This window comes from Homarus americanus, unplaced genomic scaffold (genome assembly GCF_018991925.1).
Source record: "Homarus americanus isolate GMGI-L3 unplaced genomic scaffold, GMGI_Hamer_2.0 scaffold56388, whole genome shotgun sequence".
NCBI classification, from domain to species: Eukaryota; Metazoa; Arthropoda; class Malacostraca; order Decapoda; family Nephropidae; genus Homarus; species Homarus americanus.
Window position 1 is genome coordinate 234,548 of NW_024712990.1, and position 12,953 is coordinate 247,500.

The window sequence follows — 12,953 nt, forward strand, 5'->3', positions numbered from 1 at the left end:
ATCAAGACTCCTGCTGTGCCTCCTCGTGGCAACACACGGCAATTGGATGCTTCGTGGGCCCAGACTAGACCAGCAGGGGATCTCGTAGTAGCAGTGGACCCCAGAGAGACGGCGCATAGGCGCACTGGCATGTGGACACGTCCTGTCGCCTACCAACCACTGCCCCACTGCCTTGCGGATTAACCTTGGCAGGTATAAGGCTACAGGAGTAAACCCCGAATGAAAAACCTGTGGTGGAGCCCCGCATCAGGCAGACATGCTTACAGAGCTCCAACAAGACCCCAACGGCGGTATAGGCGGAAGGGGTAACCATCGTGGAAACCCAACGACTACACCGGCGGACGAAGGCCATGCACTATGGACAGGATACTAAGGCGAAACCCAACAAACTGGGCTATCAGCAGTCCATTGCAGCTCTCCCTACCCCCAGTCGCTGCAACACTTGCACCACTGGATCAGGAAAAGGGTGAGCCAAGATGTGTGGTTGCAGCCTCCGCTCCTGTCTCACCACATAAACCAACTCACGCGCAGCCACCATCCAGCTCATCATACCTCTGATCATCATCAAAGCCCTGTACCCCCAAAAGACCTATGGCGACGGACGAGTGGCGACGGGGACAGGCAGAGATGACTGCCGGTAGTCTCTAGTCACAACTCTGCACATGGGCGGCACAGATAAGATGGTCGTTTATGCACTGGGATGTAGGCAGCAGTGCAATCCGGTCCTGTCTGTCCGACTGAGCAGCCCTTAAAAGGAGCCACTCTGCTCACCCCACACGGGGAGGGGGCTAGGAAAGGTGCCCTAAACATAGCCTGCCTAAAAACCCAACCTGACTGGGCAACCGCACCCAGTAAGGTCATCCTTATGCGGTCGAAAACACAGTCAAAATCACAGATCCAAGCAAAAACAAAATATACAACCTCTTATGCTCGCTACATGGAATGTCAGGACCCTCCTGGATACTGGCACAAATGAGTCTCCTGAAAGAAGAACCACCCTTGTTGCAAAAGAGCTGGCTAGGTACAACATCGACATAGTAGCCATTACTGAGTCCCGGCTCCCAGATGAGGGTCAACTCACAGAAAGGGGGTCTGGCTATACCTTCTGCTGGAAGGGTAAACCTGCTGCAGAGAGAAACGGCATTTATGGAGTTGGCCTTGTCATCTACCAACGCGTCCTACACAGGCTTAGTAACTGAAATGCCTATTAGAATAAATGAGCGCCTCATGGTCGCTTCGAGTTCCACTGAATCACTCACGTCGTGTCCTTTACATCAGCGCATACGCTCCAACACTGGATGCAGAGGACGACATAAAGGAGGTCTTTTACGCCGAACTCGACAGAGTGCTAACTTTTATCCCCAGAGAAGACAAGGTTGTGCTCCTTGGTGACTTCAATGCCGGGAGTTGGCAGGGAAACACAGGAAGAAATGGACTAGACAATTGTCATCTCAAAGGCCTACTCCTCCTCAGCAAGTGCGCTGCACACAACCTCACTATCACCAATACCTTGTTTAGGCAGGCTGACAAGCTCAAAGGTTCGTGGCAACACTCACGATCCAAACACTGGCATCTCATTGACTACATCATTATCAGAGAAAGAGATCGCCGAGATGTTTTCATCACCCGTGCCATGCGTGGCTCAGACCACTGTGACACTGATCATCGGCTTGTCAGATCCAAGCTCTCACTTCACGTTGCCTCAAAACGGCGAAGGCAACAAGCCTCTAGAAGAGGTTTGAATACTAAGCGTGTTGAGGATCCAGCGATAGCACACGCTTTCAGAGAGCAGCTCAAATATGGGCTTATAAACAACCCAACAGCAAACAACGCAAATCTCAGTGCCGAATGGGATACTCTTAATACTGTTATGACAAAACCTGCACGGAGACCCTCGGCCAGATCGAAAGAATACACCCGGACTGATTTGATTTAAAATGACCCGGCAATCAATGTACTCATTGATGATAAACGTGCTGCTTTTACTGACTGGCAGAACAATCCTTAGTCTCGGACCAAAGCGGATACCTTCCGCAAGAAGAAAGCGGCAGCCCAGCGGGAACTTTGCAATCTAAAGAATGACTGGCTTAAAAATAAAGCATGTGAAGCACAAAAACTTGCAGACCAGCCCAAGATGCGAGAATATTTCAATTCCATTAAAACATTTTATGGGCCAATGACTGCTCATCTGATGGTAACTTCATAATTAAAGACGACGAAGGCCTCCTTCAACGCTGGAAACAGCACTACCATTCACTGTTCAACCGAAACACTGATGTGGATGTCCTGACTACCCAGCAGGTCCCTCAGCATCCAGAGCTGACCCACCTCAGCTATCCTCCATCCCTGGATGATGTAGCTTCCGCCATCAAACAGATGGAAAATAAAAAAGCCTCAGGACTTGATGGAATCCCAGCCGAGGTGTATAAAGCAGGAGGACCTCTAGTTACCAGCCGTTTCCACTCACTCCTGGATAATCTATGGGAAAAGGAGGAAATTTCCCAAGCACTTAAAGACGCCTCCATTGTCAATATTTATTAGAACAAGGGAGACCGGTCAGACTGCGGCAACTACCGCGGGATCTAGCTGCTCTCTAATGCTGGCAAAATTATCGCCGGAGTCCTCCAAAACAGACTTCTTCCTGAGGCGGAAAACTTCTTCCCAGAATCTCAATGTGGCTTTAAACTATCAAGTGGCACCACTGACATAATCTTTACTGCCCGCCAGATACAGGAAAAGTGCAGAGAACAGCATCGTGACTTGTACATGGCTTTCATCGACCTAACCAAGGCCTTCGACTCAGTGAACAGGGAAGCCCTCTGGTGGACCCTCAGCCGTTTTGGCTGCCCACCAAAATTCATCGCCATTGTGAGCCAACTCCATGATGGCATAAACGGCAGTGTCCTGCACAACGGCACCCAGTTTGAGATCTTCCCCATCCAAACAGGGGTTAAACTAGGGTGTGTACTGGCACCAACTCTCTTTTCCATTTTCTTGGCTGCCTTCCTTACTCGTGCCAGCGCCAATTTAGCCAGCGGGGTGAACATCGAGTACCGGGTAAAGGGAAGTCTTTTCAACATAAGACGACTCCAGGCAAGAACAAAGGTGTCGGCAGCTTCCATTACTGAACTTCAATATGCAGACGACCTCACCCTTGTTGCTCACACTGAACACGACCTACAGGATATCCTGAACACCTACGCAGATGCGTATGCACACTTCGGCCTTGACGTGAACGTACGTAAAACTCAGATTATCTTTTAACCAGCCCCTGGTTCAGACACACCTGCGCCATCCATCCATCTTAACGGTACTACCCTCTCTAATGTTACCCACTTTCGGTATCTCGGCTCCCACCTGTCCACCACTGCAGACATCGATGAAGAGATTCAGCATCGGATCAGATGTGCATCTCAAGCCTTTGGCAGACTCCGAAACCGTGTCTTCAGCTGTAGAGAGTTGAAATTATCTACAGAGCCGCACGTATATCGAGCAGTAGTCCTCCACACCTTGCTATTTGGCAGTGAGACATGGGTTACATACAGGAGGCATCTCAAGGCACTTGAAAACTTTCACCAACGTAGTCTATGTTCCATCCTCCGTGTTCGATAGGAAGACAATAGAACAAATGCCAGTAATCTTGCTGACACCAACTGTAGGAGCATCGAGGCTACCATTATCCATGAACAACTACGCTGGACTGGCCATGTTACCCGCATGGGCGATAGTAGACTGCCAAAGCAGCTACTTTACAGTCACCTAACGAATAGTAAACGTAATGGTGGCGGGCAACTGAGAAAGTATAAGGACAGTCCTAAGACAAACATGAAAAAGTGCCACATCGACCCCCTCATCTGAGAATCGATTAATCCACGAGAAGGTGTCAATACTTTCGAGTTAGCCAGACTGCAAACCTAGGCAGACAAGCGCCAATGCCGGAAAGACGCTGGTACCACCCCTCCCGCAGTAGATGGAGCCCTCCACATGTGCAACGAATGTGAACGACGTTGTGGGTCCCGTATCGGCCTCTTTAGTCACCTCAAAACTCACCAACCCAGGTGACATCCCTAATAACTCATATCATTGCATCATAGCTGGATGATCGTCATACTCGATTCCGAGTGACAGCAAAGTAGTAGTAGTAGTAGTAGTAGTAGTAGTGTGTGTGTGTGTGTGTGTGTGTGTGTGTGTGTGTGTGTGTGTATGTGTGTGTGATTACGACTTCTATGTGCACACAGGCAGTGATAATGAGTGTATAAGAGGCGTATGAAGAGATACTTAAACGTCACGGCTAATTAAGAGTTTACTACTGAGTGAGAGTCCTTTGAGAGGCCTGTGAGAGTCCTGTGAGAGTGTTGTGAGAGTCCAATGAGAGTCCTGTACGAGATGGAGGAGTAATCTTTGCCTGAATCCGTGGCTGAGAGTGTCAAGTGTTTCACAGATCAAAGCAGTGACCAGTTTAGAGTGAGTGAGACTTTTCCTGGCATAAAATTACCATTTGTGGGGAGAGATGATGAAGAATTAATCAAAGGTGTGTTAAAGTTGATCGTACGCCCGATAGTGTAATAAATTATACGAACTTGATCAAACTTTCTCAATCAGGATGTGTTGGTGAGTGAAACAAGTAAGGTGGTTCGTGGGTGGTGAGACTAGTAACTTAACCAAGAAAACTAGATACAACATATATACGATTACAATGTTGTGTTCTTCAGTGGTCTTCTTCTTAGTAACTTATTTATCACACGCAAAAACAAAAACAAAATTATTTGATTTTATACGAAGTGGTAATTTGGATATGAACAGCTCCTGAACAAGATTAAACACACGTTCGGTCCTCAGTGTTCAGTAGTCGATATTATTTACTGACTGTTGTTTCCTCATGTGTAATGGTCAATGTTTTTTTTAAGGCTCGAGAGTATGAAAAGACGAATCAGTGCCTTTAGATCTTGAAATTTTATTAAACGAAAAAAAGGCTGTTTTTCTTCAGTATAATAATGAAAAACTGTTTGATTTACTCTTAGTTTTTCCTTAACGTCAAAAATTATCTTTCATATCTTTCACAAAAAGTTAAGATTTTATTTATTATTCTATTTGTGTTTCAACGTAGCAAAGAAAACGGGAACAAGTCTTCTCAGCGTTCTTCCTCCCCTTTTTTCTAGTTCTAAGAGTCGTATAGTGTTCCCGGCCAGTTTGTCGACCATTGTCACATTCCCACTGACGCTACAAGTCACCACAACTGCCACCAGCCCCCATTGTTGCCGCCTCAGTGTACCAGTGGGCCTTGCTCTCCTCACAGAACTGCCCCCATAACTATCACCTCCTGGACACCTTCTCTTGTCCTGCCAACATTGTACCAGTAACTTGCTTCAACACTGCCACATTTTCCTAAGGTTGAAGACGAGTGTTTATGCAGTAAAAAAACTATATTATTTTCTCTTTCTCTCTTTCTCTTTATCCGTCTCTTTTCCTTTATCTATTTCTATCTCTATTATTCTTCTTCTGTCTGTCTATTCATATCCAGTTTTCTCTCTCTCTCTCCGCATTTTAATCTCAATTATTTATTCTCTGTCTCTCTTTCTCTATCTTATCCTTCATGCATATTTTTCCGTCTTTCCAACCAAGTACCAACAAACCTCGTCTTCAATTCTTGCCAAAACTACCGTAACAAACGACTCATGGGACTGTCAGCTCGTACCATACTTCCACTGACGTCGCCGGAAAATACAGGCGAGTTTGTCAGCTTGTGCCACATCGTCTTGCCGCAGCCTTCAGCTCCTAAAACCCTCCCAAGGGAAGGGACGGAGGCCTCAGCTTGCCGTCGATAACCAGAGAACGTGACGTGCGCCGCTGTTGAAAACCCTCACAGGAATTGCAAATATTCTCAAGGCATTTGCAATACCCTTCGCATACATAAGAATTTCGTTTAGCATAATGAAAAAATAAAAATAAAATGGTCCTGTTATGTCACTGAAGGTAAGATAATATATTAAATGAAATTATCAATAAGGTTTAATATGTCTTCATTATGATTGAGTGACCGTGTGTAATGTGGGTCAACAGATACGGAATTAAGAGATATATTGACACCATACACTGGTGCATATTGGAACAGTGGAGTTATAAGAATTGGCATAAACGGACTAATGTATTGACAACATTTTGGGTCTAGTTCAGTAGACGATAAAACTGGAGAAAGAAAAATATTGAATTAACGAAGGAATAATTTGAGGATAAATTAATGTGGAAAATACCAATACTGTGACAGCTCTAAGATTAATTTGCATAGAAAGGAAAAATTCTAAATTAATGCAGATTAAATATTCACAAATGACTTTCTCGTGAAGTGAGAAAAAAATGAAAATATTAAAAACGAAATTAAAGCATACATTTTCCTGGACGAGCTCTTACATATATTTATAAGAGAAGGAACTCTTATACAATATACTATAACACAATCCAAAATATCAATATAGCCAAATATGGAACAGCGCATTCAAATGTAAGCAGACAAGGATAAGAAAGACAAGACAGTATATGAGAACATCCCTCACACGAGTAAAACTTCTATCAGGTAAAAACCGGTAATACTAAGATATGCAAATTGTGCAGTATCCAAATTGGCTGTTGTTAATGTTGTCTATTTCGTAGATGATGAACGTTTATCGCTATACTGAACGTTTCCTTTACAGTGTGGTGACAAAAGTTCGCTTGACTATTGCTGTACCATTTTTCTCAACATGTGAACTATAATTTTGCATTACTAAATAACAACTACAGTATTCTCATGTAGATAAAGTACAGAGAGATTCCTAGACACCAGTTCTCTCCCCTCACACTTTAAACACAACACTTCTGAAATACATCAGTGACGCCAAATCTAATTCTTTTCTTTCTTTTTACAGGTGAGTATTGGGTGGAGGGGAGCAGCAGGGATGTAACACTGGCCACAACCACACATCACTTGGGATCAGTGTTGTGTGTGTGTGTGTGTGTGTGTGTGTGTGTGTGTGTGTGTGTGTGTGTGTGTGTGTGTGTGTGTGTGTGTGTGTGTGTGGAGTAGGGAGCCAACACTGCCCTCAGCTGACACCACACCACTAAGACCCAGTGTTGTGTTGTGTTGTCACCTCAGACTGTCCCGGTAAGTGAGCACCTGAGAACCAAAATACAAACACAAAACACTCATGTAAACATATAGCAAGTAAACACCTAAGGAGCACCATGTAAACACTCCTACATAGTAAACATCTAATGGTTTCTTCTTTCAGCCAATGTTATATACAAAAGATCGCTTCTTCACTGACGGATATTAACCAAAAAGTTGTACTAAAAAATCGATCTATCTAAAATATTGGGAGATTTTACGAGTCACAAATAATAAGATAAAAAAAAATAAATTCACTGTGACATTGTTTTCTGTTCATTAGAAATATTAGTGGAGGATTTTTTTCATGGGTGTATTTTTCACTCCTGGCCAAGGTCACATCACCTCACTGGCGAAACTGTAGTGAAACATTTAATTCGGCTTATGGCTTTTAAGAGTAAAATTTTACACCTGACGTAAAAGTCGCAGTAGTACTATTAACTCTTGGGGTATGATGGCGTAAACCAGTAAGTATGATGATGTAAGCCTTTGAGTATGATGACGTAACCCATAGAGTATGATGACGTAAACCAGTAAGTATGATGATGTAAGCCTTTGAGTATGATGACGTAAACCAGTAAGTATGATGATGTAAGCCTTTGAGTATGATGACGTAAACACTGTATTATGGTGACGTAAGCCCTTGAGTATGATGACGTAAACCATAGAGTATGATGACGTAAACCATAGAGTATGATGACGTAAACCATAGAGTATGATGACGTAAACCATAGAGTATGATGACGTAAACCATAGAGTATGATGACGGAAACCATAGAGTATGATGACGTAAACCATAGAGTATGATGACGTAAACCATAGAGTATGATGACGTAAACCATAGAGTATGATGAGATCATCCCTTGAGTACGGTGACTTAATCTCTTGAGTACAATAATTTAACCCTTTCAGTACAATGACTTTGTCCCTTAAATAGAATCATTTAAAATTTTCTTAAGTATAATGATTTAATCCCGTTAGTGAGTACCTTAATTTAAGCACTTGAGTACGATGACCTTAAGTTCAGTCATCGTACTCAAGGAAATAGGTCATAGTATTAAAAGAGCAAGGAATTCGTACTCATAGGATTAAGTCATTGTATTCAAGAGGTTAAAGATATCTTATTGATCACCATACTACAATGTACTCAAGGGTGGATAGGCTGTTAGCATCGTACGCAGAAACAAACAAACTCATCCTCCTCATCACCTATGAAATAAATGACTAAATTGAGGACAAAATGATTAACAAAATAACATTAACAAGAGAACTATCCACAGGTAAATCAGGATGACAGATTTCATCACAACACATCCAAAATAATTTAGCAGCTCACAGCAAAATGCCTTTTAAACATGGTCAACTCTGTGGTCAACTTTTAACCAGCACTTACAAACCTTCGAGAGGTAATAAACAAGTTTTAATTTTAGTGTTAGTCAGTCGGGTTATTCTCGTCTCTAAAATGTGATTATTGTGAAAAGTAATTTTTGTATTATTCTGTTGTAATTAATTCAAGGTAGTTTAAGAGATATTAAAATAAATATTATAAGGGATTAAATCTATTCGTCTGTAGTTACCTGGAAGTACTACTGTAGTTGTTGTTATTGTTGTAGCAGTAACAGTAGTTGTAGTAATATTAGTAATAGTAGTAGAAGTAGTTAATAATTATAATAGTATTACAGTAGAAATATTTACTAACCTTCACAATTCACCAACCAAAAAATTACCTCTGTTACTGGGACTGAAAGTATTAAAAAATTTGTCCCTACAGAGACAAGAGTTGAGTGTATGGTGACTATAGAATTGTTTATTAAATGAGAGAAACCTTGGTGAAGAGAGGACCAGAAGTACCATGTGTAGCGATACCTTCACGTGTGTGTGTGTGTGTGTGTGTGTGTGTGTGTGTGTGTGTGTGTGTGTGTGTGTGTGTGTGTGTGTGTGTGTGTGTGTGTGTAGGTTATGTGTGTGTGTGTGTGTGTGTGTGTGTGTGTGTGTGTGTGTGTGTGTGTGTGTGTGTGTGTGTGTGTGTGTGTGTGTGTGTGTGTGTGTGTGTGTGTGTGTGTGTGTGTGTGTGTGTGTGTGTGTGTGTGTGTGTGTGTGTGTGTATGTGTGTGTGTGTGTGTATGTGTGTGTGTGTGTGTGTGTGTGTGTGTGTGTGTGTGTGTGTGTGTGTGTATGTAGGTTATGTGTGTGTGTGTGTGGAGACCCGCGACCCTGTAGTGTCGTGGGTTGACTAGTAAATATTTCAGGCTGTTATTTCGGTGGGCAGGTCAGTGTCCTCTTACACACGGGAAAAAAAACAAAAACATATATATATATATATATATATATATATATATATATATAATTTAGTAACATATAACTTCCGTGTGAGATATAAGACAATGGTGAGAGACAATAGGATGGTGAGGAATAGGAAGATGGTGAGAGGTAGGGGATGGTGAGAGTTAGATTTAATTAAGTTAGGTTAGGTTAGGTAAGGTTAGACATAACACTGATTACTTGCTTCCCAGTAATCAACATTCCTAAAACTTCATCTGATCAATGTAGACATATTAAATAAAACCAAAGTTCATAATTATCTCAGTTTATCGGAAGACCTTTACCAATTTTACGATACCCAACTCGATTTAATAAACTAAGTCTTAAAAAATCAGACTTAAATTTCTCGTCATCTTCATTATCTAGATCCAGGCGTGAGGCAGAGAGCCCTGGTCTAATGAAGTGCTGCCACCCCCTCCCCCTTTCTCCCTCTCCCTCAGTCTTTTAATGAATACATAATATAATCTGAAATTTAATCATAAGTGTGACCAAAATTAACTTAGAGTCTTGCCTTCCCATTGATTAATATTCATCGGTGATAAATCTTGACGGGTTTTATGGTTAAGTGTAGAGAAGGAATGAAAAAATTATGCACACACACACACACACACACACACACACACACACACACACACACACACACACACACACACACCTTGATATTCTTGGAATTGTCTTAATAGAAATCCATATAAAACACCTTCAGGACATAGGATTTTCTTCATTATATTGACCTCTACACAAGATATAATTCAAATACTCGTAAAGCATCACAGATACATGTTGTTTCATCTGATCTTTTTTGTAGATATAATTGGGAGTAAATCAAGTTGGTATAAATGGTGCGTATTATTTTAACACAAAACTACTCTGTAAAAGGTTGTCCTGCCGTGATATGATGTTTTATATTCTGTATCGAAATATTTTATGTTAAAAAATATTGAGGTTAATGAACTATGAATTTTTGGGTGTGTGTTTTTGCGCAAATTTTAAATATGGCCAAGAAGAAGAAGTTGTTGTGAGAGAAAGAATGGGGAAAGGAGAGAGAGAGACATGGAAAAGTGAGAGGAAAAGAGAGAGAAATGGAGAGAGTGAGAGAAAAAGATAAAAAACAAGTGATATAAAGGAAAGGAGGGAAGAGTGAGTGAGATATAGACTAAGAGAAAGTAACACACCACCAATATAATGTGGTAGGAAACATAAAGTAACACCCGGATGCTGCCACTGGTCGACACCATTGTACCGGGCAGCAGATGTTGCTACCTCACACATTCCTCACCACCCTGGATGTCATTAAACAGATTTATCGCCCATATATGTATTGGAGTAAGACCCGATTTTTTGTGCCATTCTCACAATTCCTTCCCTCCTTCAGAGTGACATATTACCAGCCTATAACTCTATGTGTTTTTGTTCGTATAAATTTGCGATTAAGATACAAGATTTAAAAAAATATATATAAATAAAGAAAAAAAAATGAATTCTTGTGGGTTAAAATTTGTATTCAGTAATCCAAAGAGAGTCGAGAAAATGGTCTCAGAAAAAATTTATAGGTTAGACTATGGGACAGCGAGTGCCACGCCCTGCGGCACCCTAGGCACTCTCTGTGGTAATGTTACCTCATCTGTCGTTATGTGACCTCGTTGGGAGGTTATATCCCCTCACACAGCTCCACCATCATGGCCAACACACTCGAGTAGTGATGTTGCTTGTTTCGTCGTTTAGGTTCTTAATAAGATTAGCACATTTAAAAACTTGTTCGTGGGGATATATTAGTGCTTATTCTTCATATATGTGTCTGTGAATCTCGATGTTTCAGCCACTGATATAAAAGAGTGTAACTAAGTACTGACACGTGTCTATTGGGGTATTATTTACCGTTTCCATTCTCTCACCCCCCTCTATTGATTTTAACCTTCTCACTTCCCATGAACATATTAAGGTAATTCTCTTGTCATCTATTAGTAAGGTAAGTCTCCTCAGCTAGCCACTCTCAGTAGCTGTTCATTGCGTCTACTGAGAGTGGCTAGCTGCTCTTAACCACTACACCCCTCCCGTTCTCCACAACCTCTAAAGTAGTTGTTGTCGATTTTTTTTGCCCATATTGTAGTCGTGATTATCGTAATACAAAATATTTCTCCTTCATCCGCCGCTACTTTTCTCATCATCCTCCCTGGTTACTGTTCTCATCATCCTCCTGGTCAATGTTCTCATCATCCTCCCCGGTCAATGTTCTCATCATCCTCCTGGTCAATGTTCTCATCATCCTTCCCGGTTACTGTTCTCATCATCCTCCTGGTCAATGTTCTCATCATCCTCCCCGGTCAATGTTCTCATCATCCTCCTGGTCACTGTTCTCATCATCCTCCCGGTTACTATTCTCATCGTCCTCCCCGGACAATGTTCTCATCATCCTCCTGGTTACTGTTCTCATCATCCTCCTGGTCACTGTTCTCATCATCCTCCTGGTCAATGTTCTCATCATCCTCCCCGGTCAATGTTCTCATCATCCTCCTGGTCACTGTTCTCATCATCCTCCCGGTCAATGTTCTCATCATCCTCCTGGTCAATGTTCTCATCATCCTCCCCGGTCAATGTTCTCATCATCCTCCTGGTCACTGTTCTCATCATCCTCCCGGTTACTGTTCTCATCATCCTCCTGGTCAATGTTCTCATCATCCTCCCCGGTCAATGTTCTCATCATCCTCCTGGTCACTGTTCTCATCATCCTCCCGGTTACTGTTCTCATCGTCCTCCCCGGCCACTTTCCACTATCAGCTGATAATGGTGTGGGTCGTGGGACTGGAATGGCTGGGGACGGCTGGATGGTCGTTCACACTCCCAGAAGACGTGAAGCAGTTTGCTGAGACATTAGTCACGACCACAGTTAAGTGAGGTGTGGGGGGCGAGGCGAGGGGTTTTCTCCAGTTATTGCCTGAATGTCCCGACAAGTTGGTCTCTCTGGTATTTCGGGATCGAGGTGAGAAAGGGGAACATAACGTAAAATGCTTGTTGGACTCACTTTCAATGTTCAACCTAACCTAACCTAACCTAACCAAAACCCCAGGAAGCGTTAGGGTGGTTAATCTTTTAGTGATATGAATAGGATGACCAATCTTCAGGTGGTCCCTTAAAATAATCTTAGGGTTTTGCTAATAAAAATAACATTACAATCTATAATATTTATGTTTTAAGTAGAGTTGTCGGTAATAATATTGTAACACGCAGATAGAGTTAACAGACTGCAAACAATACCACTAACCGTCATCCCTAAATAAAACCCAACAGCTCAGCAACACAGTCAGTCACACATGAGGCTCATCGATGGCCGAACCCTGTATGCCGCTACTTGTATACGTGAAAAGACGTACCTCACGACTAGCCAATAGCCATGAAGTATGTGTTTTTGACGTGTAAAAGTAATACTCTTCCTTCCTACTTCAAGTGTATATTCTACAGTATCGCACCTCGTGTCAGGCTTTTACTTCAT